Consider the following 24,707-nt stretch of genomic DNA (forward strand, 5'->3'; position numbering starts at 1 on the left):
ACTTTCTTCCACAATTAAAATGGACTAAACACCGGAAAGGATAACCATCTCAAAACCCACTATGAGAAAAGTTTTCAATGTCTACGCAAATGATGCACTAAAAAAAGAGTAAGTGCCAGCAGCAGAGACCTTGCACAGACAACACTGAGCAGTGAGCAAAGCCCAGGAAAGACCTACTCCATCATTTTATTTCCAGCTCTAATTGTGCTAACCACCTTTTCACAGTTGCAAGGATGCTGTGGTATAAAACTTCACACAGATGCTAACATCTCCTCCTTAGAACTTAGTGAGAAACAAAATATATTTGTTCCCATTTATTTCTAAGCATTAATAATAGGTAATTACTAAAGGGACCAGCAAACACCAAAACACAACTCTGACCTGCAACTCACTGATGTGGACTGAACAGAATTAAGATTTACATCTTCCAGAACCCAGAGAAGGTTGCACTGAGGAGCAGTCTCCTTTTTCAAAAGCATATCCAGCAAAATGACTGACATGTTGTTCAAGCTCTCCCTAATCCCTTGCTGAGTGAGAAAATCACATGCCAAGGGAATTTATTAGTATGCAGAAAAAAAGAAGGATTCATTATTTTTTGTTGTTTTGTTAACAATGCATACATTATTTTCACAATACCTGAATTATGGTAACTGTTCTGTCTCTCTGAGACCTAACAGTCCTGACATGATTGAAAATGTAACACAATGTGACCTGCTTTACCTTTTATGACCATAAGAAAACTCAACATCTCTCCTTCTTCCTTCTCAAAAATCCTGATTTGGAAGGCTGAAGCAAGACCACTTTCCTCACAGAAGTATTTTTCCCTTCACAGAAAACAGGTGCTTTGTCAAAATGCAATTTTTGAAGTTCCTTTAAATTCCATTTTCTAATCAGTTCCTGCTCCTCAGTTTTCACTCCCAGAGCATTAGCAACCAAACCTCAAAAAAAAAAAAAAAAGTTAGAAATCAAAATCAACAATGGCCTCCTGATTCACTCCTAATGTTTTATACTGCCTAGTTAATGAAAATATAGGTCTGTAGAAAATAAATAACAACTCAAGCTTCAGCAGCTTCAGACCTGAGCAGCTGAAGGATGAGTGCACAGAAGCCAAAGCTGCAGACACATGACTGTGAAGTTGGTTTGCAGAAGGTAGGAAATAAGAAGGATTAGTTTCTCCTGGTCCCTTCTAATTTGGTCTTTTCTGTATTCAACAAACTCCTATAAAGGTGTGGTGCACAGAAGATGGTCCTTTTTAATCTGGGGCTATAAATGACAGTAATGCAGAGTACACAAAATGTAATAAAAATCCCCCTGCCCTTTGATCCACTTGATTATTTAGGAGAACAGTAGAATTAAACCAGAGCTTTTCAAAGATGCTGTTTGTTTGACTGAAAAATCTCTTTACAATTTATTTCTACCACCTTTACTTTTGATGAATCTTGTAGTTATAATTGAAAGCAAAGGAAAAATTGCATGACAAAAGTAAGCAGCTTAAGAAAAGGAGAATGGAAGAGGGAGGGAATGAAGAAAGTTTGTCAGCAAGAGAGCTCACGCTATAAATGCTAATACTAACTCCATCTTGCACAACTAAGAAGTAAATCTTACTATTCTAAGATCACATTAGGAAGCACCAAGTCTAGAAACCTAATACAGGAAATTAAAGCTGATCAGCTCTAAATAGGAAAACAAAAATCACCATTTTATCCTTACTCTTTTAGAAAAAGCACCTCTTCAAAAAAGGGTTTTGATTTTGGCAAGATGAACACACATCTCTAGATCCATCTAGCACAGCTGGGAAGGGCTGCAGTTTAAGTAGGTCAGCTTGCATTCCAGGCACATATGTAAGCTTTTATAACAAATTTACTATATGAAATACAGTCATTTAACATGGAGATGGATTTTCAAGCCAGCGAAGACTTGAATGCTGAAATATCTTCTACCCCAGCAAATACAGAAGAGCCAGGAAGAATCTTATGAGTGAATCTTCAATCACTAAAGATTGCTACAACAGGAGAGCTGTAAAACACACACACACACACACACACATATATATATATATAAAGATATATAGCTATGTATATCCTACAGAGAAGCAATAATATGCTACAAAGGACCTCACAGTGTGGGACTGCCCTGTGTAGCAGGACAGGCAGCTCCTGCAATCCACACATCCCATCAAGCACAGCCTGAATCCTTCCAGAGTGGAGCAAAGCAACCAAACTCTGCCCTGACACACCACCCACCAGGACAAACAGGGTCTCAAAAACACTTTTGTCACATCTATGGACAAATGAGGGCACAAACTGACCAGAAAAGCCTCTGAGCTGATATTCCCACAGCCATTTATTACTTTTCTAGCCAGCAGACTTGCTGCCCTCTTGTGCCAGGTGTGGTTGTCTCCTGACAAAGCTCTGGTAAACCATTCCCTTCACTGGCCCCACTGATGCCTTTGCTTTGATTCCAAAATTAAGAACCAGACACAGTTAAGGGATAAAGGGTTTTTACCTGGGTATTTAATAAGGATTTTTATGGTATAGCAACTCACCAAGGTGGAACATGCTGAAATGTACACACGTGGTAGATCATGGATACAATTTTATAGATTTTGAAAATTAGCTCATCTAACAAAGATGCCCTAATGAGAGGCTTGAATGGGTAGCATGACATCTCCCTATGCCAAAGTTCTCCCCCCTGCATGGGTTTAATCCTAGTTTGCAGGATGTGTTTTAGAGGGGACCTTGGTTTTTTAATATGGATTAGGGTTTCCTGGCCTCCAGCTGTGAGGTCTTTGGGATGTTTGGTCTTCTGACCTAACAGAACAGCAGAACTATGCTAAAATATCAGATTTAAGGAATTATAAGTATGCATGCTAAGGGTACTGAGAATACGTAAGAGGTAAATATAAAAGAAAAGGCAAAAGATCATCATGGCATCACCACAGTAGGAAGGTCTCCAGTATTTCCTGCTCCATGAAAATGTAAATGAGCCCCTGCAGGAGAAGCAGCAGCTTTCCTTGCTGCTGGCAGGCTGAGCAGAGGCTCCCTGACCCAGCTGCTCGGTGCAGGGCACACATCTGCACATCCCATTGGCTTGAACCACCAGCCTGCAAGATCAGATGGGCAGGCACCGGGACGGCCCAGAGCGAGGCCCAGGTTCTGCCCAGCACCATCTCTGCATCCAAGTTGTGCTCCAGACTGAAAAAATTCCTCCTTTTTTTCCAAACTAGTTGTTAGATCAATTATTTACCATAAGTAACTCCCCATACAAAGCCTTTCCAGTGTGGAACAACACTCTTCATCGCTGCTTGCGTCTCTGAATCAGCTTTGCAGTGCTGCTGAAAAACAGAAGGAGCTCTATTTTTCCAGAGAGAGTAAAGGCAGCAAAATCTTATTCTCCCCAACTGAGGGGAAAAAAAGACAAATTATTTTTAGATTAGCACTGTTTTCCATTTCTCCCCAAATCCACAATAAAGTTTTATTTTTCCCAATTCCAGTTGCAGTGCTGTACTCTTAGAAAACACAGCTGTTGGCTTGGTATTTGCTTGTATGCAGTTATTGCATTGCTTCCTATATTTTCACATAGTTTTTTTTTTTTAAATACAGAAGCAATACAGGAAATTAGATCTAAAATGCATCAACCACGACCCTTTTTTTTCCTATTGTATCATATGCTTTAACCAATAAATTGTCTCCATATCTCAAATGGACAGGATATTATGTATAGAATCCAAAATGAAGGATGAGAAGTTAATTTTGTGTCCATAATTAAGAAAAGAAATCCGAATCTCACTTTCATACAGTGCTCATGGTACACACAAAAAAAGTAAAATCCCTTAATTCTTGTCTGCTCTAGGTTGAACTTTCCATGACTTTCTGTGTTTCAGTTCCATAAGAAATGAAGCAGCCCAACAGAAATTACCACAATATGGGTCAGTGAAAGAAGATTAAAATCCTTGCAAAAATCAGTTGAAAGTGTCAAAACTGGCTGATTTGAAGCATCATAGTGTAAGTTTCCTTGACCAACATTTCAACGTAACCAATGTTTTAACAGATCAGGAATACTGAAATTTCCTAAGACAGCAGCAGGTGTTTCAATAGAACGCTGAAAGCATTTAATATACTCCACTCACATTCCTTACAATATGATGGACAAAAAGGATTTAAAGTTTAAAATTATTCCATTTGAATTGCAAATAAAAGAACATTTCTGGTAACATGGCAGAAGTTGGTTGTGCTTTATTCAACAGAAATGCATTGTACAGACAGAGAATAATATAAACTGCCCACAGTTAAAAAGAAAAAAAAAGCTTACTTATTGTCTTGGTTCAATTTTAAGTATTTTTAAGGTATTTTGATATCTTAGAATCTGTTATAGGCGAGTAAGCAGCCAGCAGTTTGGACACCTTGGACATGAGCACAGATTCATCCTAAAATTTAAATCTTTTCCTTCATTGATTAAAGCAGCAGATTAAAGCAGATTAAAGCACAGCTTTGAGGCTTTGGGTCCAAAGTTTCTGTAACACCAGTGCAGTTGCAGGTCCCTCCATGCTAGGGGTTAAATTTGGGTTAATACAATTCTATCCACAGACAACCACACGTGCAGATGATGAGAAAGAAAGAGCAATCTTGCCCCAGACCAAGGTTGCCCTAAAGAATACAAGTTCCCAGTCCAGAGCAGTTAATCCAAACTTTCCCATGAATCATCACCAGCTACGGAACATTTCTCAATACCCTGTAGCAAACTCAGGGCTTGTAACACAAGTATAAACCATTAAAAAGATAAATAGTAAGTCAGATGCTGCAGCCTGCAAAAGAAAGAAGGAGAAAGACAATTTTGTTAATGACAATGGCCTCAAGGCTTTGGCTATCCAAACTGAAACTTTTCAAACCTTCCACCTGATTTTCTGAGGATCTCCAGTTAGAAGGAAGCAGTTCCACACAGCTGGCTGCTGCTGTCTGGCCTCTGTGTTTGCTTGGGGATAGAGGAGGAGAATGGATTGTACACAAAAAAAAACCAAAAAGTTAGATGAAAATGCTGATAAAAAGCAGATTATTATTCCAAGTCTGATAATTACAAAGCCTGCAGTAAGTTTAATAGATTTCTTTGCAAATTTCATCAACCGCATTCCATCATCAACATTTCCATGCAAACAGTGTTTTTTGACAGCTGGTCAGGTTACACATTATGCCAAAATACTCTACAGTTTCAGCTGTAGGAACATCTATTAAAAAAAGCTTGAACTCAACAAGAAAAAAGGGAAGCAAACATTTGGCAAATGACAATTACTCTTACTCGTAAGAGAGAAGTGTTTGATTTTTTTGTTTAAGAATCCCCAAGATGATACAATTGTAGATATACACACATTTTAACCTCACTTTTGTCTGGTGTAAGAAATGGGCAAAAAAATGCCAGGTAGATCTTTTGTCCAACAGTTGAAAACAAGAACCCAATCTGCTTCCTACAGCTTTGACCTCATCATTAGGCACCAAAGTTGTTTCTGAGAAACAGAAGAGCAAAGAAAATTACTCAAAATGTTCAAAACACACTGGGTTATGCAGCCTCTGCAAGCCAGTTGCACCTTTTTCCTTAATAATTATCTCCCTATAAAACAAAAATAGTCACTGGATCAATGTTCACTTGATGACAACAACATTCATGGGGTAATGTCCATGTACTTTCCCAAAAGTCTCCTAGGGAACACCAAATTAACACCACATCCCTAAGGAAACATCACCTACCTACAACCCTCCTGCAGCACAGAGAGAGATCCACCCCTTGTGAGACACCTGTGTTCAAAATCCATTTGAACTGTTCAAGAATAACTTGTACAAGGCCAAATCTGTCAGAATCCTCAGTGTGCTCTCAGCCTGACATTACTTCTGTGTCAGAAGGGAAACAAAGCAGATTTGTCACTTCAGAGCTATGTTTAACCACAAAAAGGCTTCTTCTCAGGGCTGCAATTATAACACAAACTCCAGCTCATTATGTTTTAGCACTAATGATAATTTTCAGAGGGCTCTCAGACTAAGAAAACAGAACTTTACATGGAATTAGGTCTAAGAGCTCTCAATTTTAGGCAAATCTCTTCCTTGAAAACACAATAAAGCATGGGACAGGAAGCACACGTTTTCTTCCTTTAAGTAAAACACTTGATTTGCTTCTATTCCCCTTGTGTTTCTTTTTAGAGGCTGAAATACACAGAGACAAAACAGGTAAGATACAGCTCTAACCCAGCCACGATGCATATTGAGGATAAAGTGTGCAAACCCCCAGGAATCCTTCTTCATGAGCTCAAGGCATGAGCCAGTGTCAACTCCTATGCGGTGACAAGGGACCTCGGCCCATCCTCCCAGGTTGCCAGGCAACCATCCCTGTATCCTTGCCTTTATTCATCAGCCATTAAGCACCATCAGGCTCCCTTTCTTTTCTCCCTCACACAGGCTCCCACTCTCAGAGATGGATGAAGGGGAGGGGGAAGTTAAACAACACGACTTTCTTTCCAAGCAGAAGCAACATTCTGAGTTTTAATAGCTCATAGGTTTTAGCCAATTCACACAACTCAAAGAATTGCTTTGTGGTGAAAGGTACAGCATGATTGCAAGGTATGGCTGCATTAGGAAGAGGGCTCTGTTAGAAGTTGACATTAATGGACATCTAATATTATTAGACAATGATGATCTCATGCTGACAGCACTAAGTGCCCTTTGAATTTGTAAAAAATAAAGCAACAGATGACAGTTCTTTTAAACCCAGAAAAATGGCATTCACCATGAGGAAGAGCTGTTGTAAACCACATCAAGATAAATAAGAAACAACTGATCTCAGAAGCAGAACTGTGATTATTCCAGGGAAACAAAGCAGTACTTCAGCCCCTGGAGGTACTGATCCAGTCCTTAGTATCAGTGCAAACACACCCCACCTCTGGAACTGTTGTCTGTCTGTAATTCTCAAGGCCCAGGTTCAATTCCACTGGCAGGCACCAGCAGGGCAGTCCTGCAGCCCAAACAGAGCAGGGCAGTGCAAATGGAGGGGAAGATTCCAGCCCTTCTGGCTCCAGCCAGGGCAGCTCTCACTCAGATCCTCACTCAGCATCCCAAGTGTCCCCAGTGTCCCAGGGCAAGTGGCAGGGCCACGCTGGGGACAGAGGGGAGGACACAGCTCTTTCAGCTAAAGTCCACTCTTGCATCACCTTGTGCTGCCACCAAATACCCAACACCTACTGAATCTGATTTGACACTTAAGGGCAAATCCTGGGCCTGTGAACCAAATACACCACTGAGCAAACTCTGACAGAAAATATTTCCAATTTATTGTGCTCCTGGGACATGGGTCCATGGTTTGTGCCAGTATCACAAGCCAGTACTGGGAAATGAAGTGGCAACATGGTTTCTGTGATGTCTACATGCATTGGCTAAATCTGGGGAAAGTTTTGCTTGAAAATAAAGGGGTTTGGGTACAGCAACCTCACTGGTGCCTTCGTGCACAGACACAGCAGGGCATATAGAATCAAGAAGTTCCAAACACTGAAAATTACCCATTCTGAGTGATTTCAATGAATGAACAAGACATACTAAACATTCCAATCAGGTAAAACCATGATAAAGGAGACTTAGTTGAGATTAAGAATACTTAGCTGTACTCACAGGTAACTAACTATTCATAAAGTTTTTAAAAGAATTCTTTTCTGCAACGATTTCACAAACAAAACAAGCTTGCCACAGCAAGTTAAACAATTCTGGAGGAGAAAGGCTAAAAATATGCAGTTAGAGGATACATTTTCCATATACATGAGAAATCAAAGCATATACATATCTAATGAAAGCTGTAGAGTGCTGAAAATTAGTCTCTGGTTTGGCTTTTACTTTCCTACAGATATTTAATTACCCCTTCATCATTTTCACTGCCTTGCTCCCTATACCAGGAGTGTGGTACCATGAAAGGAAAATTAAGAGGAAGAAAAATGTGAATTACCATTCTACCAATTTTGTTTGCAACTGAGCTCCCGACATACAGAAGCTCGGAGCTGCAACCTGATTTTCAATTATTTATACTTTGTTGCCTTTTTAATTTCATATTTTCCATTCAATTAGAATGATCTCTCCTTCACATGCATATTCAATTTTCAGACAAAACCAGACAGTTACCAAGGCAGTATGTAAGACACATAAGCATTCATGCCACTGTCATTTCTTTTAATTACTGAAGCCATACTCAAATTACTGGCTTATGCTTACACTTTACTTTGACTAAATTTTAAGTTTTGCAACTTAACTCCTTAAAATACTTTTTTTATATTCTGAGCACATGATATCCTCACATTTGTTCCAAGCTGAAGAACAACCATGATGAGAAGAAAAGTTAGAAGAGGTTTTTTGTTCATTTACCTTAAAGCCAAGATGGGATGAGCTTTGTAGAGACTTTGTCATGAAGGCATATTTTCAGTCTGGCCTCTACACTAATTCTCTGCAAAAGAGGAATACATCACATTTTATAATACCACTCATTGAAACAGAAAACTGATAATTTGCAATGATGCAAATTGTAAATATAAATAGAAGATGCATTTTCCTAACACTGCAGCAAAGTAGAACTTATTTCGAAGCATGATGGTACTTAGGAAATATTTTTCTTACTTAAAGAAACAAAATATCTGCCTAAAATGTTAAAATCAATGTCCTTGTATCCAGCAAGGTCTGTTTCATGAAGACTCATGACTCCTCAGCAGGGAATTTGTGGTGGCACTTCTGCTTACTACAAAACACTGGACAACAAACAATTGCCTTTGTTATCCATCAGTAAACAGAAACTGTTCTTACTACAAAAAACAAATACCACTGATATTATGATCATTTCAATATTTCACATATTTCCCAGCAGCAACCTCATTATCACCCATATAAATCTCCCTCCTTCTTCAATGAAATTCAGTTGTCAATGTGTTCCTTCCTTAAGCAAAACAAGGTAGTTCAGTACATGTTCAAACAGTCTCTGTGCATATTACTCAAGTTCAGTCCTAATCAAGGCTTATTATAAAGATTCCACAGATTGCAAAGGCTTATTATAAAGATTCCACTAATAAGCAAGCTTCCATTGCTGCACTCCATAAATTATAAACCAAAGAGGGAAAAGGACCAATAGCAACCAACTTCTGTCATAAATTTCTGTAAACATCACCATATCAGTAAAGAAGTAATTAAAAAAAAATAATAAATAAAAATGCACTGTGACTGTTGAAGGAAAGAGTGTGGCACTCAGTGCCAAGATCTGGTTCATTCAGTGGTGTTGGACCTCAGAGGTCTTTTCCAACCTCATTGAATCTGTGACTTCTTTTCAATGTCCAGAATGCAGAACCCACCCAGCTCCTCCATTACTCCATTTCATAGCACAAGAACCAGCACTAATCCAAATAAACAAATAACACACTGAACTAGCAGGAGTTCCAACTCCCAGACATTTGGATTTAATATAAATTTTACTGATTTACACTTAAAACAGGAATAACAATGTTAGACTGGGATGCTCAGAGCTTTGTACAGCCAAGTAAAACTAAGACAAAAATACCAGTCCTAAAGAAAAATTAAGTTTTGCCCCTCAGAAACCCAGTCCCCTCTTCACAAAGGCAGTTGAAAATGTAGTGCAGCAAAGCAGCAAAAATTTAAACTGAAGGATGGATTTCCTGGGTTCCAAAAATCACATCTCCTTGACAATACAATATTGTAACTACTCTTCTGCAAAAGAACACCTCTAGACTCTACAGCCCCTGTAAGTACATCTTACATTCATGGACTGACTGGACAAGACAAAAGGAAGATGAAAAAAAACAACAAAAAACCCATCTTTTCCCTGGACCAGAAAAAAAAAAACCTTATTTGCTCACAGGTCTCAGATAAAAGCTTCACGTTACAACATTTTATCTTTTTTACAGTTTTACTGCTCAAAAGATGAACTAGGAGATTAAATCCAACTTTCTATTAAACTCTAGAGACAGTCACATGCCATGCAACTCATAAGGCTTCAGAGTTTGGACAGAGTAGTAGATATTGAATATATGAGGGGAGCATTTCAAAAAGGCATTAACACTAATAGGGCTTACATATGTGTATCAAGGGAAGAATAGCTGCTAAGTTATGACACTCCTCAGTCCTGACCCAGAGGTACAGAAAGAAGCTGTCTGTATAATTCCACTGAATTCTGAGAGATTCTCCTAAATTCACCCACTTAGGAGACTGATGGTTTCTTTTTAGGCATCTACTGGAGAGGAAAAGAAGTGAGGAGGGAAAAAAACATCAAATCATACACAAATCACTCCAACATGGTTGTGTTTTTCCAGTTTGAAGAACAAGTGCAGGGGCAATTTTAGCAGACACAGAATGGGGGTTGTTTTGTTTATTTAGTTGAAAATCAGTGGGGAAAAAAAAACCCACAGTGAACGACTCCACAGAACATCAACAGATTATAGTTTTGTCCTGTCTCTCAATTTGGACATGCAGAACACTAAATTTTTTTTCTGTCACCATGACTAATAACTGCAGGCTCTCACACCCCTACACCATCTAGATATACAGTTAAAAAGGAGCAAAACAATTTGTTGACATAGTAACAATAAGATTCAGGGAACTGAAAATAAAAGGTCATGTTTCAGTTTTACCAGCCAGAGCCATTTATTTCATTAGTGACCCCCTTCCTTGGCAGTAATGACTATGTTCATCCATGCCACCAATATATAACTTTTATGCAGCTAGCAAAGGTACAGATAATGACTCTGAAGTAATTTCTGTAGGGAAGCTTGAGGAAAAATATTCCCGTACACAAATCCTGAAGAAACTGTTCTCTCCTGAACAAAGTTTATATTTGAGAAGGTAAGTATTTCTTGCTAGGAGAGAATATTGCAAATTAGAGCAGAAATCCCATTTCACTTAAAATTGTCATTCCCGTGTTTCACATGAGGCTCAGAATTCAGTGGGTAGAGAGGGCAGGGTGAGGAAGGAGGGACACAAGGATACAACAGCTCTTGGATTAGATGTTGCCACTTTTGATCCATCATCACATTTTCTCAGATTATGAAAATGAATTTTTCCCAGTAGTACATTTCACGCTTGACAGATTACAGATCAGTTTACACATTCACAATTGGAGCACTTGGATTTTACAAAAGTTCAGGTCTTTTGAGACCAGCATTTGTTATATGGTTTGACATGAGTCAAGAGAAACATTCTATGAGACAATGCCAGAGACACTTTCTGGCAATGAAATGGGTGAAGCCACAAACCTCTTAATGATCTCTGCAGCCAGCCTGAATTTAACACATTTTCTTTGACTTTACAGCTGGCTCAGAAAGGTCATTAGACTATTATATCTACTGTTATGTAGAGCAGCACTATACACATGTAAAGTTTCTATAGCAACACTTTCTTAATTCACTCTTTAAGCAAAACACCAATTAGCTTTTTATTATAGCCAATTAAAAAAATCTGCACACTAATTGACAACCTCTCTACACAGAATTTAAGCTTATGCAGAGGAAAATTGCAGTAAAATTTTTTTATGGTAATAGCTTACTTCCTATTCTCCCCTCTTAAGAGAAGAGTAAATCATTCCTGATCGGTGCTGAACATCTATTTTCCAATCTAAACCATTCACACACAGAAGTAACCTATCCTGATATGCTTTAAATCTGAGGAGAGCCTGCAGATTACAGGTTTCAAAAAGGCATCAAAAATGTAATCAGCTGACTTATTTCTGCATTGCAGGAAACTGGGCATTGGCCCCTGCACCTGGAGATCATGCAAGAGGCAGCCAGCAAAGTGTTTCTCTTTCAGAGTAGCCAAGCATGTTGAGCCAAGTGAGAAAGATGGCAAAAAAACCAGTACCACAAGTCAAATTTAGCAGGGCAGAAAAGACATTTTCATTTCCTTCTTACTACTTAGTGTTGGTTTTCTCAGATGTCTTCTGCACAGCTGGTGATGACAGCTTCTTTGTATGTCACTTCAAGTAGCAAATATCAAGACATATTAGTCAGAAACCAGTCAGTGAACAACAGTATAAAAGGGAATACAACATGATGCAGAGTATCAGGAGAAATAGTCAACAAGAGAAGTTAAACCATCCTTTTTTTGTAAGATCTCCTGCAGGAAGCTGAATAAAAAACATCGTTCCCCTTAAAGTTCTTCCATGTGAGGTGTCGGGACTCACCTTACTAATAAATAAATAAATACACACAGAATGAGGTGGCAGATGGCTCCTCCGACAAGCTCAGCATGCCCCAATCAAGAATTAATGGTACTTGAGGTATCAGTAGGTCTGCTGATTCTTAAGGACACACTACAGAAACTGCTCCTATTCTCATCATCTTATTTATACTCCCTGTCCTATTGTGCGGTATCGACACTGAGACATCTCACATGTTCTGTGTGGAAACCAAAAGAGTTTCCCTTGAAAGACTGACAAGTAGAAAGAGGGGTTAGAGTGGTCTTTCAGACCTACCATTGTAGAGGAGAGATCAAGGTACCCACACAGGTGAAAGAAACCATTGTGTGTAACCTTGGAGTTGCTGCATCATGCAACAGGTCTGGCTGGATACACACTCAGGCTCTGCAGTACTCAGGGACACCAGAGATAAGGGACCAGACCCAAGCAGCAGAGTTACATCCCAAGAAACAGAGTTTCATCCTCAGTTCTTTAGGGAGGTAAGCTCCCAAATGCAGTTCCCTGAATCCCCAGGAAATGGGAATATTTTCAAGTTCCATGCCTTCCAAGTGCGAAGCGCCCACTGTGAGATGCAGAGCTCTGCCGTCTGCAGGGAGACTGTCTCAGTCCAAGACACAGTGCACAGTGTTGCACACAGGTACTAATCCAGCTAATGTCATCATCAGCTGTCCCAGGACTTTGAAGATTTCTCCTCTAGAAATCTCCTCCTTGTGACCAGCACCTCACCAAAATATGGTCAATTCATCCGCCCCTGCAGTGAACATCTCTCCCTTCTTTGCCCTCCATGGAAGGAGAGCAGCCCATGGCCCAAAACACGACCTGTCAGTACCAGCGATGCAGAAGTGAATATTTGAGAGCACCAGAGCAACCAAATAAGATTTTTTCTTCTTTTTTTTCCCCCCCATTTTTTAATGCTATCTGCATTGGCATCTCAAGCCACTCAAAATTTCACCCTATCAGTCCACCCTGCCAGTTAAATATTACACAGACACAGAGTGCATTCAAGGAGAAGTTTGAGGGCAAAGTTTAAAGGCAGCTGGTACTTGTTGGCAACAGTCAGGATCCTCTCCAGCTGCTTTCCAGGAATGCACATTCCCATGATCAGAAAGGCTCCAGCTGGTGACAGTCACTTTTCAAATACATCAGCACCAGGTATCTCTTTCTTGCTGTCTTCCCTGATGTGCTCTTTGCCCAGGCAGCCTGCTCTGAGCAGGCACAGCCATGTGGTCAGGTGGCTGCTGTGTGATGTGAAAACCCTCCAGGGAGTGCAACAACAGATATGATTTCTGGCAGTCTCATCCCTGCCAAGAGAACACCTTCAGTGGCCTCAAGCATGAACCCAAGCCAGCTGTGCAGCCATCCCAGCCTTGGTAAAAGCAGACAGTTCAAAAATCAACATCAGGCAGGTAGAGAAGCCTCTCCCCCATATTCCCTGTTATTAGGATCACCATTCAGAATATCTTCATTAAAAGAGCAATTTGTACATCCAGCTGCAGGTAAAGGACACAGAGGTATGTGCCACTTTAAGACCCCAGAAAAACAGGGTTTTTTTTCTTGGATTGACTTTTTTCTACTGTTTTGCAGCAGAGCTGACTGCAATTAAACTGTCTTTGTTTAAGCATAAAAGCTCATTTCTGTTATTTCCAAGAAGTATTGGGATGGCTTTGTTGCTTCTGTAAATTACTCACCCACTGTTACGATCTACCATAGAACTAAAGCAAATTAAAACAATAGCCAAGGCATCACTGAGAGCAAAGATTTTCAACAGTTTTCAAAGATCCTTTTTGACTCCTTTCATTTACTTTTCTGCTTTTGAGACACATAAAACACAGAAGCATGATTGCAGTAAATTTTGATAACTACCATAGATTTCTCCCACTCTCTCAATGAAGAAAAGTATTTCAGAAAAACCTTCCATCCAAATTTATCTTTTCAATTTCTGCACAATCCCGTGTTGGCAATAATATGCACCCGTTACACTGGATGATGAAAAGAAGAATTTAAAGGAAACCATAATTTTCCTGCAGCATTTTTTAACCTCTGAAAAAAAGACTTCCTCAATCTCAAGTCTGGACATAGAAACTGAAAGCAAAATTACTGCACAGAAGATTATTTTCTGTCCTTGCATCTTGGTGAAGAAAGAAAAGTATCAACTTTATGACCTGCTACACTTCAGTAATCTGAAATTACTACCTTCAAACCTAAGAAAATGCAGTTTTATTACTATTTTTAATAATGTTTTATATAATATATACTATTATTTATTATATATATTAAATGTTATCCAAATAACACTATTTTATCATTGCTCTAATTCTTGGTATTTTATTAAGGATGTATATAGCAAGATGCCTGACTTGCAATCCGATCAAACAGGTAATATGGAAAGGATCTCCTCCCCTTGAGCTTTCAAATTTTACTAGAAGACTGATCATTAAGGGGTTGCTTTAGTAATATTTATAAAATTCTAACCCCAAATTGCAACATCTGTAAGCTCTGAAATCAGGAACTCTGAGTAAACAGAACAGGTGAATATTATAATCACCATCAAGTTCTCGAGCCATGGAATGATAGAGAAATTATTGTGTCTTTTTAATTTTCATATAAGGTCTCCTGGAACTCACACTTTCTTAATCAGGCAAAATAAATACAACAGATCTCCAGTCCTGCTACTGAAAATGACCAGCTCATATCTAAAGGATACAGTACATGGTTTGTTATTTTATCATTTTGGGATTAATTTAAAAGACCTAAACACATGCTAGATTGAGCTGGAAAAGAAGCAAGCACGTCCACGGATTGCACCATTTCACAGTCAGGAAATTCGGGCCAATTAAAACAGAAACAAACACCGAGGAAAATACAATTATATGCTTCTATGGAGGAATAACACTGTTACAACAAACCAGTCTATCTCCCTCTTCCTATTTCTTTCATCCAAACCTTCCGGGAAGCATTTGGACAAAGCAGTTCTCACATCTTATATTAGGGGCAGAGCAGCAAGTATTTGTATTATGTGCAGGAGAAAAATCAATGGGCGCAGTTGAGATCCCAGCAGCACGTGCAGTTTGATGGATACACTGCTCTGAGGAGTGCCAGGGCACAGCTGGGCACCAAGGACAAACGTCAACGCTGCCACCAACCCTGGCAGCACCTGGGCATCCACTCTGCACCTCCGGGCCTCAGCGAAGGGCTGGGAGAAAGAAGAGCCACTACGTGGGGAGAAACAGAGAGCTTATGTTGGCCTTTTGCTTTGTCTTTGAGATAAGAACTCCAACAGTTTGCCTTTATATATTCAGGTAAAAATAACTGAATATCTACCACTCAAATTAAAGGACACAGATGGCTGCTTTGAACTGAAAGAAAAGGCCAAAGGCACCGGCTTCAGTTACAAAGTCCCCTAAGAATAAGCAGAATGTTGTACCTTTGTTGGGTGGAAGGAGCTGTTATCTACCTTCCCTGCTCCTAATGGGATTCCCTGGGGTCTCCTTTTCATCACTTTCAAAAGGTCAGTCTTTGTCTCCAAGGGCTTCTTGTCAATGCTAAAGCCACATTCTGCTCTTTGATACAGAGATAAAAGAAATATCTGCTGGCTTGGACCACCACAGACTGAGAAAAAGCCCCAGTGCAGCGTTTCAAAGCAGCAAGTGCATAACACAAGATGACCAAGGGAAGGAAACCTTCTGCAGGAGAAGAAAATAACTTGCCGTGGTAAACTCGGTGACACATTTCACTTTCAGCCTGGTCCAAAATGCACTGAAGTTTGCAGAACTTCTGTTGATTTTAACAGGTTTGGGAATATGTCCCTTACGCCCGCTGAAATTATATCAGGAAAGGAGTATCAGTTTATCAGGTTTAGTGGGCACACACAACACATTTCATCTTGAAGCTTCTCTCCTTTAAGGAAAAGGAAGGTTCACATGCTCAGGGGATTCAGACACAAGAAATAAAGCAAATGAGAGGGAATGCAGATTTCTCAGTGGGAGAACAAAGACAACAGGTTCATCTTCAAAAGGGTTTGTATTTTCTCCCTAAGCATAAATAAAAAAAATACAGATAATATACATTTTATTTTTACTTGTATTCTCACCAAGATTCATCCCAGTTGAAAAAGAAGGTATGTCTCTCCATATAAATAGATTAAATCATAAAAAAAGTAGCAAAAAGTCAATTTCCAGACTTTACAACTATTTTCATCTAATAATTTGTATTTTGCTACTGCTAAGATCTAGACCTCACCAAAACCAGATTTATATAGCATGACTATAGATAATCATCTGCCAGCATTTTTATATAAATTCCTTATATCAGCAGACTTCATAAATTGGAAATTATATATATATATATATATTATTTTATGTATATATAAAATTTTATTTTATTAATTATATATTTTTTTCAACAGAAACATTGTGGGGCCCAAGGGGTTTTTTTTAAGTAAGGAGAAAAAACTAAGCCACACATTCCCATCTTTCCCCAGCACACAACCAGCCAAATTCCAAAAATTAAGATAATTCTTGGCCCATCAGCAAAGGCTGAGCTGCTGTGTGAAATGTGCTCATCACTGTGCACTCTTCATCCTCCATCCTCCAGTTCTGCCCTGGCTGGGATGGGAGAACTCAGGGGCTCCATGGGAAAAGGTGATTTTAGCACCCAGCAAGTTCAAAACCTCCTCCTGTGTCCAGGGAATCACGGAGGGTGTGTGAGGCTAGGACAGTAAGATTCAGCCCCGTGCCAACAAGGAGTACAGAGACAGTTAGGATACATCTTTGTCTCATAAAAGGGTTTTTGGTATAGAGATGCACCAAGCAATAACCAGTAAGCTCGTCCAGGCACGTCACACACGGCAGCAGCAGCTCAGAGCTGGGTGCTAATGAAACCTGACTGCACTCAAGACATTTGTCCTGAATTATGCTGGGTGTCTTTGCAGAGAAGGACAGAAATGACACACCGAGCAATGTATCAAAGGTCCTTTTTTATTGCTGCATTTTCTTTCTTATACAGCTTTACAGACCTCATGTGTGACTCCAGTTGGTTAATAGCTTTTTTGCCAATCACTCCACTGGTTAATAAAAGGTATTCTCCTTGTCCATCAAATTTCCCTGTTCTTAAATTGGTTAAATATTTTCTCCACTGATTCTCATGGGATAGATTTCATGCAGGTGCTAGTTGTTTTTCACCCAGGAAGAGATTGTTATGTTAACGAACTGTTCACACCAGGATGGTTTTCACATGGGAACTTGCAAAGTGCTACCTTCACTTAGAAGGCATGACAGGCCACTGATCCAACACAGCAGGCCTGGTTTTACAAGGCCTTTCTCTTATAATTTTTCTGCCTTACTGCAACTGCTGGGTATTCCTGCCCAGCCCTAAATTGTGCTCCCTCATCCCGCCCTTGAGGAGACACCACAGTTAAGTCATGCTGTGTTTTCACCAAGGGGGTGCACAGGGACAAGAGCCTCCTCTTCCCCTCAGAACCCCTCCTGAGACACAGCCTCAGCAGGGCTGACCCTCCTCCTCCTCGCTGCTCAGGATCAGGAGCACTCAATGCCGTGGATTCACCAGCAGAGAAGATGCCAGACCTGATTCTGCCTGGAATTTCATGGCTAGGACGTGCACCTACATCCCAGGTCTACTCCTGCCCAGACAAGTCTCTGGACTTCTCAGCCTCAGTCCATTGGCATCTTCTGATCTTCATCCTCCTTAGATAATCCTGGTTTAGGGATCTCCACCTGGTCAGCCACAGCACTAGCAGCCTGCCATCTGTCCAAGGTTAGAGGGAAAAATAGGAGCTGATTCATTTTGAACAGTTCAGCTACACTGAGTTTTGCTGACTTATTATTGGTCAGCATATTTATTATGCTAGATATAAATAAAACATTAAACATTGTACTCAAAATATCCAAAATAGCCTGCAATTCTCCTACTTCCTGAGCAAATTAAATGAGTTTTCGCCCCAGTAGCTTTTGCTTTTTTTTTATTATTAAAGAACCAACACAGGGAGAAGTCACGACTATGCCTAAGCTATGCCTTTTTAAGGGGGAAAAATAAAAAAGGGTAAAAAAGAAAGGGAATAGATATGGGATGATACAAACAAACTTACACTAGTGCTATAAGCTGAATTCTCTGCCATTGTTGCTGTTGCATTATTTTGGTAATCCAATTAACTTCTGATGTTGTCAAATGCAAAATCAGAATGGGTTTGCAGAATGAGTACTAACACACAGTAGTAACACAACTACACCAATTTCTATTAGCTTGTGCTGTTAAATACTCTCAAAGGCCAAGGGTAAAAGATCTGTTTTACAGCAGTGATTATGAATTCCACGAGTCCAACGACAAGTATTGCAGATGGTGTCCAACAACAATTCTGAAACCTCATTTTCTTGCTTTCTAAGTAAACCCACTGCACTACTGCAATGTATGCTTGCAGTTTGCTGCTAAATTTAGCTATGTCACCAGCAAGTATCAATAAAGATCCTATTGATTTAAGAGTATGCATTGCTAAAAGTCAATGTTCCAATAAGTGGGACAGAGGTGACATGAGAGTTGCAAAATCCTACTTAGTCGAGCATGTAAAGCAAAATTCCCATCCTAAGCCATTCTACAAAAGAATGATCTTCAAAAGGAGAGCAAAGCCTAAACAAGGCAGAACAGATAAATTGGCTAATAATGCAAAACCAACATTCTTGTTCATGCCTGCAGAAACAAAACAAAACAAAACAATCCTAATATCTGTACCTATTCTATTCTGAACTAATTTCTTTAACCAATGGCAGATCCATCTTGCCTCACTGAAAGGCCAGGGAATGATGACTTGCTGGGTGAGTCAGGAGCAGTCCCAATGGAAGTGGAAGCTGCTGAGGTGCTGTGGAGGGCAGGTCAGACACAGCCACCAGCAGCAGGGCGATTTACAACTCTCGCCGACAGCGCGTCTCTGAAAAGATCAGGAAAGCTCTGATTGCCTATTATGCATTATTAAGACACAGATCAATAGAGAAACCTCCAGGGGCCACTAACATGCACTGCACGTGTGATTTCACCTTCTGCAGGCACAGGAGGCAGCTGTGGGAGCTGCTTCCTGCAGCCCCTGGCCAGGGACTGCCCTGTACAGCCTGGGCCATAACATCATCTTCCTTCAGGAAGGTCACATCTACCTTCCTCTTTTTGGTTTTTTGTTTTTTTGGTTTTTTGTTTTTTTTTTTTCTTTTTTTTCTTTTTTTTTGGTGCCTACTAAAATTCAAGCCATCACACCTTGACTCGTGCTCCTCCAGCTACGCCCACTGCCATTAAATTTCAATTTAAGCATTTTGGGACAGAGGCTGGGCTGAGAGATGGGCTTGTTTGCAGGCAGCAACCAAATGCAAAAAGTGCCAGACTCCCACTGCAGCCTCTAAACATTACTCTAAATGCCAAGAGTAACCTGTTATTTCAACATGTTTTTCAGCTGAGGGATTGATTTTAAGGATCAGAGAACAGAAACAGCTCATTTTTGAAGGATAAAAAATAAAATATTAGGAACTCCAGATGCTCAGTAATTTTCTTCACAAGACAGGAATACTGCTAAAATTATCCTCGCTACCAAATCATATCCCTTTTCCTGAAAACCTGAAGATAAAGGTAATTTCTGAACAGTAGCATATGTCATAAATACATGTACCAGCACCACTCTGAGCCTCACGTCACCTTGCCAGCAGAGCTGGGCAGATTCAGGTGATTTACAGTAAGCATAGTTAATAACTTACAATAATCATGCTTAGCATCAAGCTCAGAATGAACTGCTGCCAAACTGACAAATGTAGCTATGAAAATTGATAGCTTTGAAATTTGTTTCAAGGTTCATGTACAGAAAACCTCGCCAGCACACACAAAATTCAGAAAGCTTTTAAGAACAACAGTATTCTGCATATGACTGAATTAGTTAATTACTTGAAAATCACCCACCCGGAAGAAAAACTGTCTCCAGATCTGGTGATTGCCCATTTATTTCCAGCACAGAAATAACTTTATTCATTGTGGCAAGGAAGGATAACGGATTCTTTGCACCATTTGAAGGGTAGAAATAAGTTTGGAGAGTAAAGATAAATCACTCATTTAAAACAGGTATTCAGGGCTTAAAACTTTGAGTTGTAGCACCAATGCAACTCCCATATGATTCACCTTCTGCCCAAAGTTCAGTGATCCTTACTATTAATTAGATGTTTCTCCTCCATCCTCTTGGATTTATTCTTCTAGATAGAGAAAAATGCACACTATTAGGAGCTCAAAATCTTACCCAGAAAAACAATAAAATAAACTAGCAACACAGGTTCTGAACACTGGATGCTAAAGGAAGAACTGGCAACAAGACAGAATGGAAAAGAGTGGAATAAAGTAGCAGTTATTTTTCACCCAGCTTCCATGGCAGCCAGTTCAGTCCATAGGCTGGAGTGCTGAACTATCACTGCATGACATCTGGCTCCAAATGCCTCCAACTGCCAGATTTTGACCCTCTGGGTTAAAATTCCAAACTTCTCAATCCAGGGGCAGATGTTTCTACAGATTTCTGAAATGTGGTTTCATTAATTCACCAACAAAAACAAAGGAATCTCACCACAGCACATTTCCCTTGATTTAGGGCAAATGGAGTTCACAGCACAGCAACTGGGACAAGAAGGGCTGGGGAGAAGCAGCAGAGAAAACGTGGAAAGGCCAAAGAAAAGAGCAGAAAATGGACCCAGAGAGCAGTGAGACTCGTGGTCAACAGTGCTCTCCCAAAGTTGTACTGCAGAGCCTAAAATGCTCCAAACCATTGATTTCTCCTGCTCCTCTGGAAGCACACAGGCATCACCCTAACAAGCTGTGCATCCCTCACCCTTAGTGAATGCAAACTACTCATGGTCTTGCTCTTTTAAGGATAATCAGAAGAGCCCTTTTACACATCTCTAGGTCTCAGGCTCACTGTGAGGTGCTGGTCAACTCTGTGGGCATTGCATGGCTGATTGGAGATATTCAGCCTTCCTAGATAACTGAACAATAAAAAATTAAAAAAAAAGGAATAATATTGCAGAGCTGAGCACTGAATAGCCATCAATTTTAAACACAGATGTATCTATTATTATTATTTAATCCATGCATAATTTTGTGCTCTAAGTTGATTTAAGTGGAGGTAAAATAGTGCAGTTGCCTGTTTTTTTACTTACACTATCAGTACTCTCCAGTGAGAAGAAGAAACAGGAAATCTCACCCAGTTGCATAAAAGCTTGAAGAGAGCCTGCTGAACCAGAAGAAAAACTCTACCATCTTATATTTAACACACATACACCACAGAAAGCTGGATCAATATCAAAGATGGATGAAGTGTTTCTAAATAGGATTCTTAAGCATTACAGGAGAAAGAGAACCATGGGTGAGGACCATGGAGGAAAAGAGAAATGTGAAGGACAGTAGGAAACAAAAACAACTCGGAAGTTGAAGTCCACTGCAAGAGAGATGATGACTGCTAAATATAGCAAAGAAGCCCCATGGAGAAAAAAAAAACTTCAACTGAGACCAATCCTGTGCTTCAGGTAAAACAGACTGCACAGAACTTATGTGCAACAAGATGGGGTAAACCAGCACCAGGAGCAGATGGTTGTGTCTGAACACAGTGACACAGCATCATCTTCAACTCTAGATTCACACCTCACACCTTCCTACAATTATCACTGTAAACAGTGCAGTTCACTGTCTGCCTTCTATAGTTTGAAACTGCTGATGCTGTTTAACCAACTTCTGCCCTTAAAATAATACTCCATTTCTCCATAAAATATTTATGTTAAGCTTCTAGCACAGGTTCCTGCTCGGGGTCTGTTAAGCTCTCATGAAGAGCTGAGTCAACGTGCTGAACCTTCTAAACTGTTCCTTCCAGGTTACATAAAACCAGAAGAAAACTGAAAGACAGGGTCACACTTCTCAGTTCTCACTGAATGAAGCTGGAACTGATATTAAAAAATAACAAATAAAATAACACGAATGCAACAGAAACTTCTTTTAAAAATGCTGCTCATCTCCTCAACTAAATTAAGCTCCAGCAAATGGAAGGTATTAGTCCAGCAGGCTCTTATCCCATCCATCTCCTACTCTCCTACACATTATCCAAGCTCTGTGCCAAATGAGATCATTCCACTACAGCCCACACCTGCTGCATATTTGATTGTTTTGACATTAAATGTTCATGCACAGGGGCACACATCACATCATCTCTGTGACCATGGGAATGTGATCTCTGCATTGCCAGCCTGCCAAAACTTCCACAGAAGTCAACAGCAGTTGTGCTCACGAGAAATGTGCCCAGGGTTTCTGGGTTTAAGCAGATTTCATGAATTTCATGGCCCTCAAAAAACATGCTCTGAAATTCTTCTTTACAGCCTTATTTTCCCTTGAAGGGAAGTATCCACGACTTGCACGACTGAGATCATTTGAACATAACCTCATGTTTTTGCTGACATTTGGCTATCCTCACCCCCAGGCAAAACACTACAGAAATGTATATGGAAATTACTCAGCCAGTAAGGAATCTGGAGAGAAATCCCAGCTGTCATATGAGAAATATAGAGGATTACGGGTATCCCAGCCGTTTATTAAGTTATACTTCCTTGATATTAAGCGAATCATGAAGACTAAAACTGTCTTGTTGATGTTTTTAAGACGAGGCAACTGAGATGTATTCAATTTTATGCTTTTTGAATTTATCTGTACACTTATGATAGTCCTACTGCAATGCTGAGCAAAGAAATGCACCTGGGCAGTCACACCACCCAGGAGTACCCACATCACAGCACAGTTTGGGTTATTTTGCCTTTTTTTCCGCCCCACACTCTCTGTTATTGGACACAACCAGAGTAACTGAATTTCTGAGACTCAGATTCAATTAAACAGCATCTTAGCAGTTGCAACAAGCACAAACGCAGTTACCAGAATTTGATAAAGGTGCTTCAGCACTAGAATCCTCTCTGTCTTCACTGCCTGATGTTTATAGAGGCTGTACAAGTATCACACCCTGAATCCCAGAGTCACTGCTAGTCACACAGCACTTTATTCCACAGCAAACTGAACGCTGCCAGCAAAGTCACATGCTGCTCAAGCACTGAATGCAACTCACTGCACTGCACAGATCTGCAAAATATGTACAGTCACATATTCCATAGCCAGAGCTCTGCCATTGTAGGGCACACTGTAAACCCTGGAAACAATGGCATGATAGAAAAGAAAAGAATAAAAATATCACAGTTTGAAATAGAATTTGTTACAATTTTGGACTGGTGGAGGATTCAATAAAATGGCTTACCACAAGAGAGCATACTTGCATATAGAAACCACTCAGCAGTTAGGGAATTCCAGCAGAGGAATTTAATTTTTTTTTGTTAATTAAAAGATGCAGCTAACCTGTGTATCATCATTGAAACCAAGGACTTTATCAAAGTGAAAAGCCCAATTAGCATCAGTCCTCTTTGGATGTATGGGCTAACATATCCCTCATCAGCTCAATGAAAACCCAAGGGTGCCTCTGCTCTCCAGAACTGCAAAACTAATAAACAATTTCATTTAATTTGAAACAGACTACACTGAAATCCAGTTTACCTCAGAGTAACAGCAGATTGCATGCTTTTCTCCAGGGCACGTGTGGAAAAATAAGTATTAAAAACCTAATGCATGAAAAAGTTCATTGAAGAGACCTGCATTTGCAAATTGAATAGAGTGGCACATTTATCAAATTTGAACACAGCAGGCTCAAAATCTCTTCTGAAATGCATTGAAATACGTTTCTGTTACAGCCTTCAAAGTATATAAATACTTCTCAGCTGAATTAATATGGTATCCAAAAAGTAATTTTTGTCCTTGTTATTATTTTACGAGGTTATAATGAAGTGCCAATCTGCTATCCAGTATTTTATTCTGTTTTTTTTTTTCTGTCACTACCAAAAGGACTGTCCAGTATGAAAAAAAACTACAGACTGGGAAGAGATTTCACTATTTTACAGGGGAGCCTTTTATCTCTGGAAGGAAAATGCCTTTCCAATTGCCATGCTCCTTCTCTGGCTGTGCCTCAGTAACAGAGCCATTACTCCACAACAGCGCTCAGTGTTACACCTTAGCTCACCCGGATGAGCTTTAGGTGCATCCTTAATTGCTGCACAATCCAGATGCACATATTGTTTTTCCTTCAAGAAGAGGAATTTTTAAAAAAGCAAAAAAGCCCATCCTAGAGATGGGATTATCTCACTGTCTGACAGGAAAGCCCCCAGATGTTATAGTAATAAGGCAAGAATAGACAGAAATATGTTTTGGGTGCAGTCTGATTCGGGTGCAGTCTGCAAGTTTTATTAAATGGGATTTACAAATAAGTGGTGACAATAATGTTTTTCTCTACAGGTTAGACCTAATTCCTATAACTTTTAAAATGGTACTGTAACTAACATTTTGCTGATGCTGCCCAGTAGAAACAGTAACTTTCCAAAACTTAAATATCCAAATATCTA

The 24,707-nt window shown here is 39.8% G+C and overlaps 1 protein-coding gene across 2 annotated transcripts in view; it reads right to left on the minus strand.

Annotated features, from left to right (window-relative positions):
* Positions 1 to 24,707, minus strand: part of NAALADL2 (N-acetylated alpha-linked acidic dipeptidase like 2) — a 405,646-nt gene that overhangs the window by 311,580 nt on the left and 69,359 nt on the right. For both annotated transcript variants that reach the window (XM_077184127.1, XM_077184126.1), the window contains one exon: positions 8,385 to 8,463. The gene's annotated coding sequence lies outside the window, so the exon portion shown is untranslated. The remainder of the gene's footprint in view (positions 1 to 8,384; positions 8,464 to 24,707) is intronic.

The sequence above is a fragment of the Agelaius phoeniceus genome, chromosome 10 (genome assembly GCF_051311805.1).
Source record: "Agelaius phoeniceus isolate bAgePho1 chromosome 10, bAgePho1.hap1, whole genome shotgun sequence".
Lineage (NCBI taxonomy): Eukaryota > Metazoa > Chordata > Aves > Passeriformes > Icteridae > Agelaius > Agelaius phoeniceus.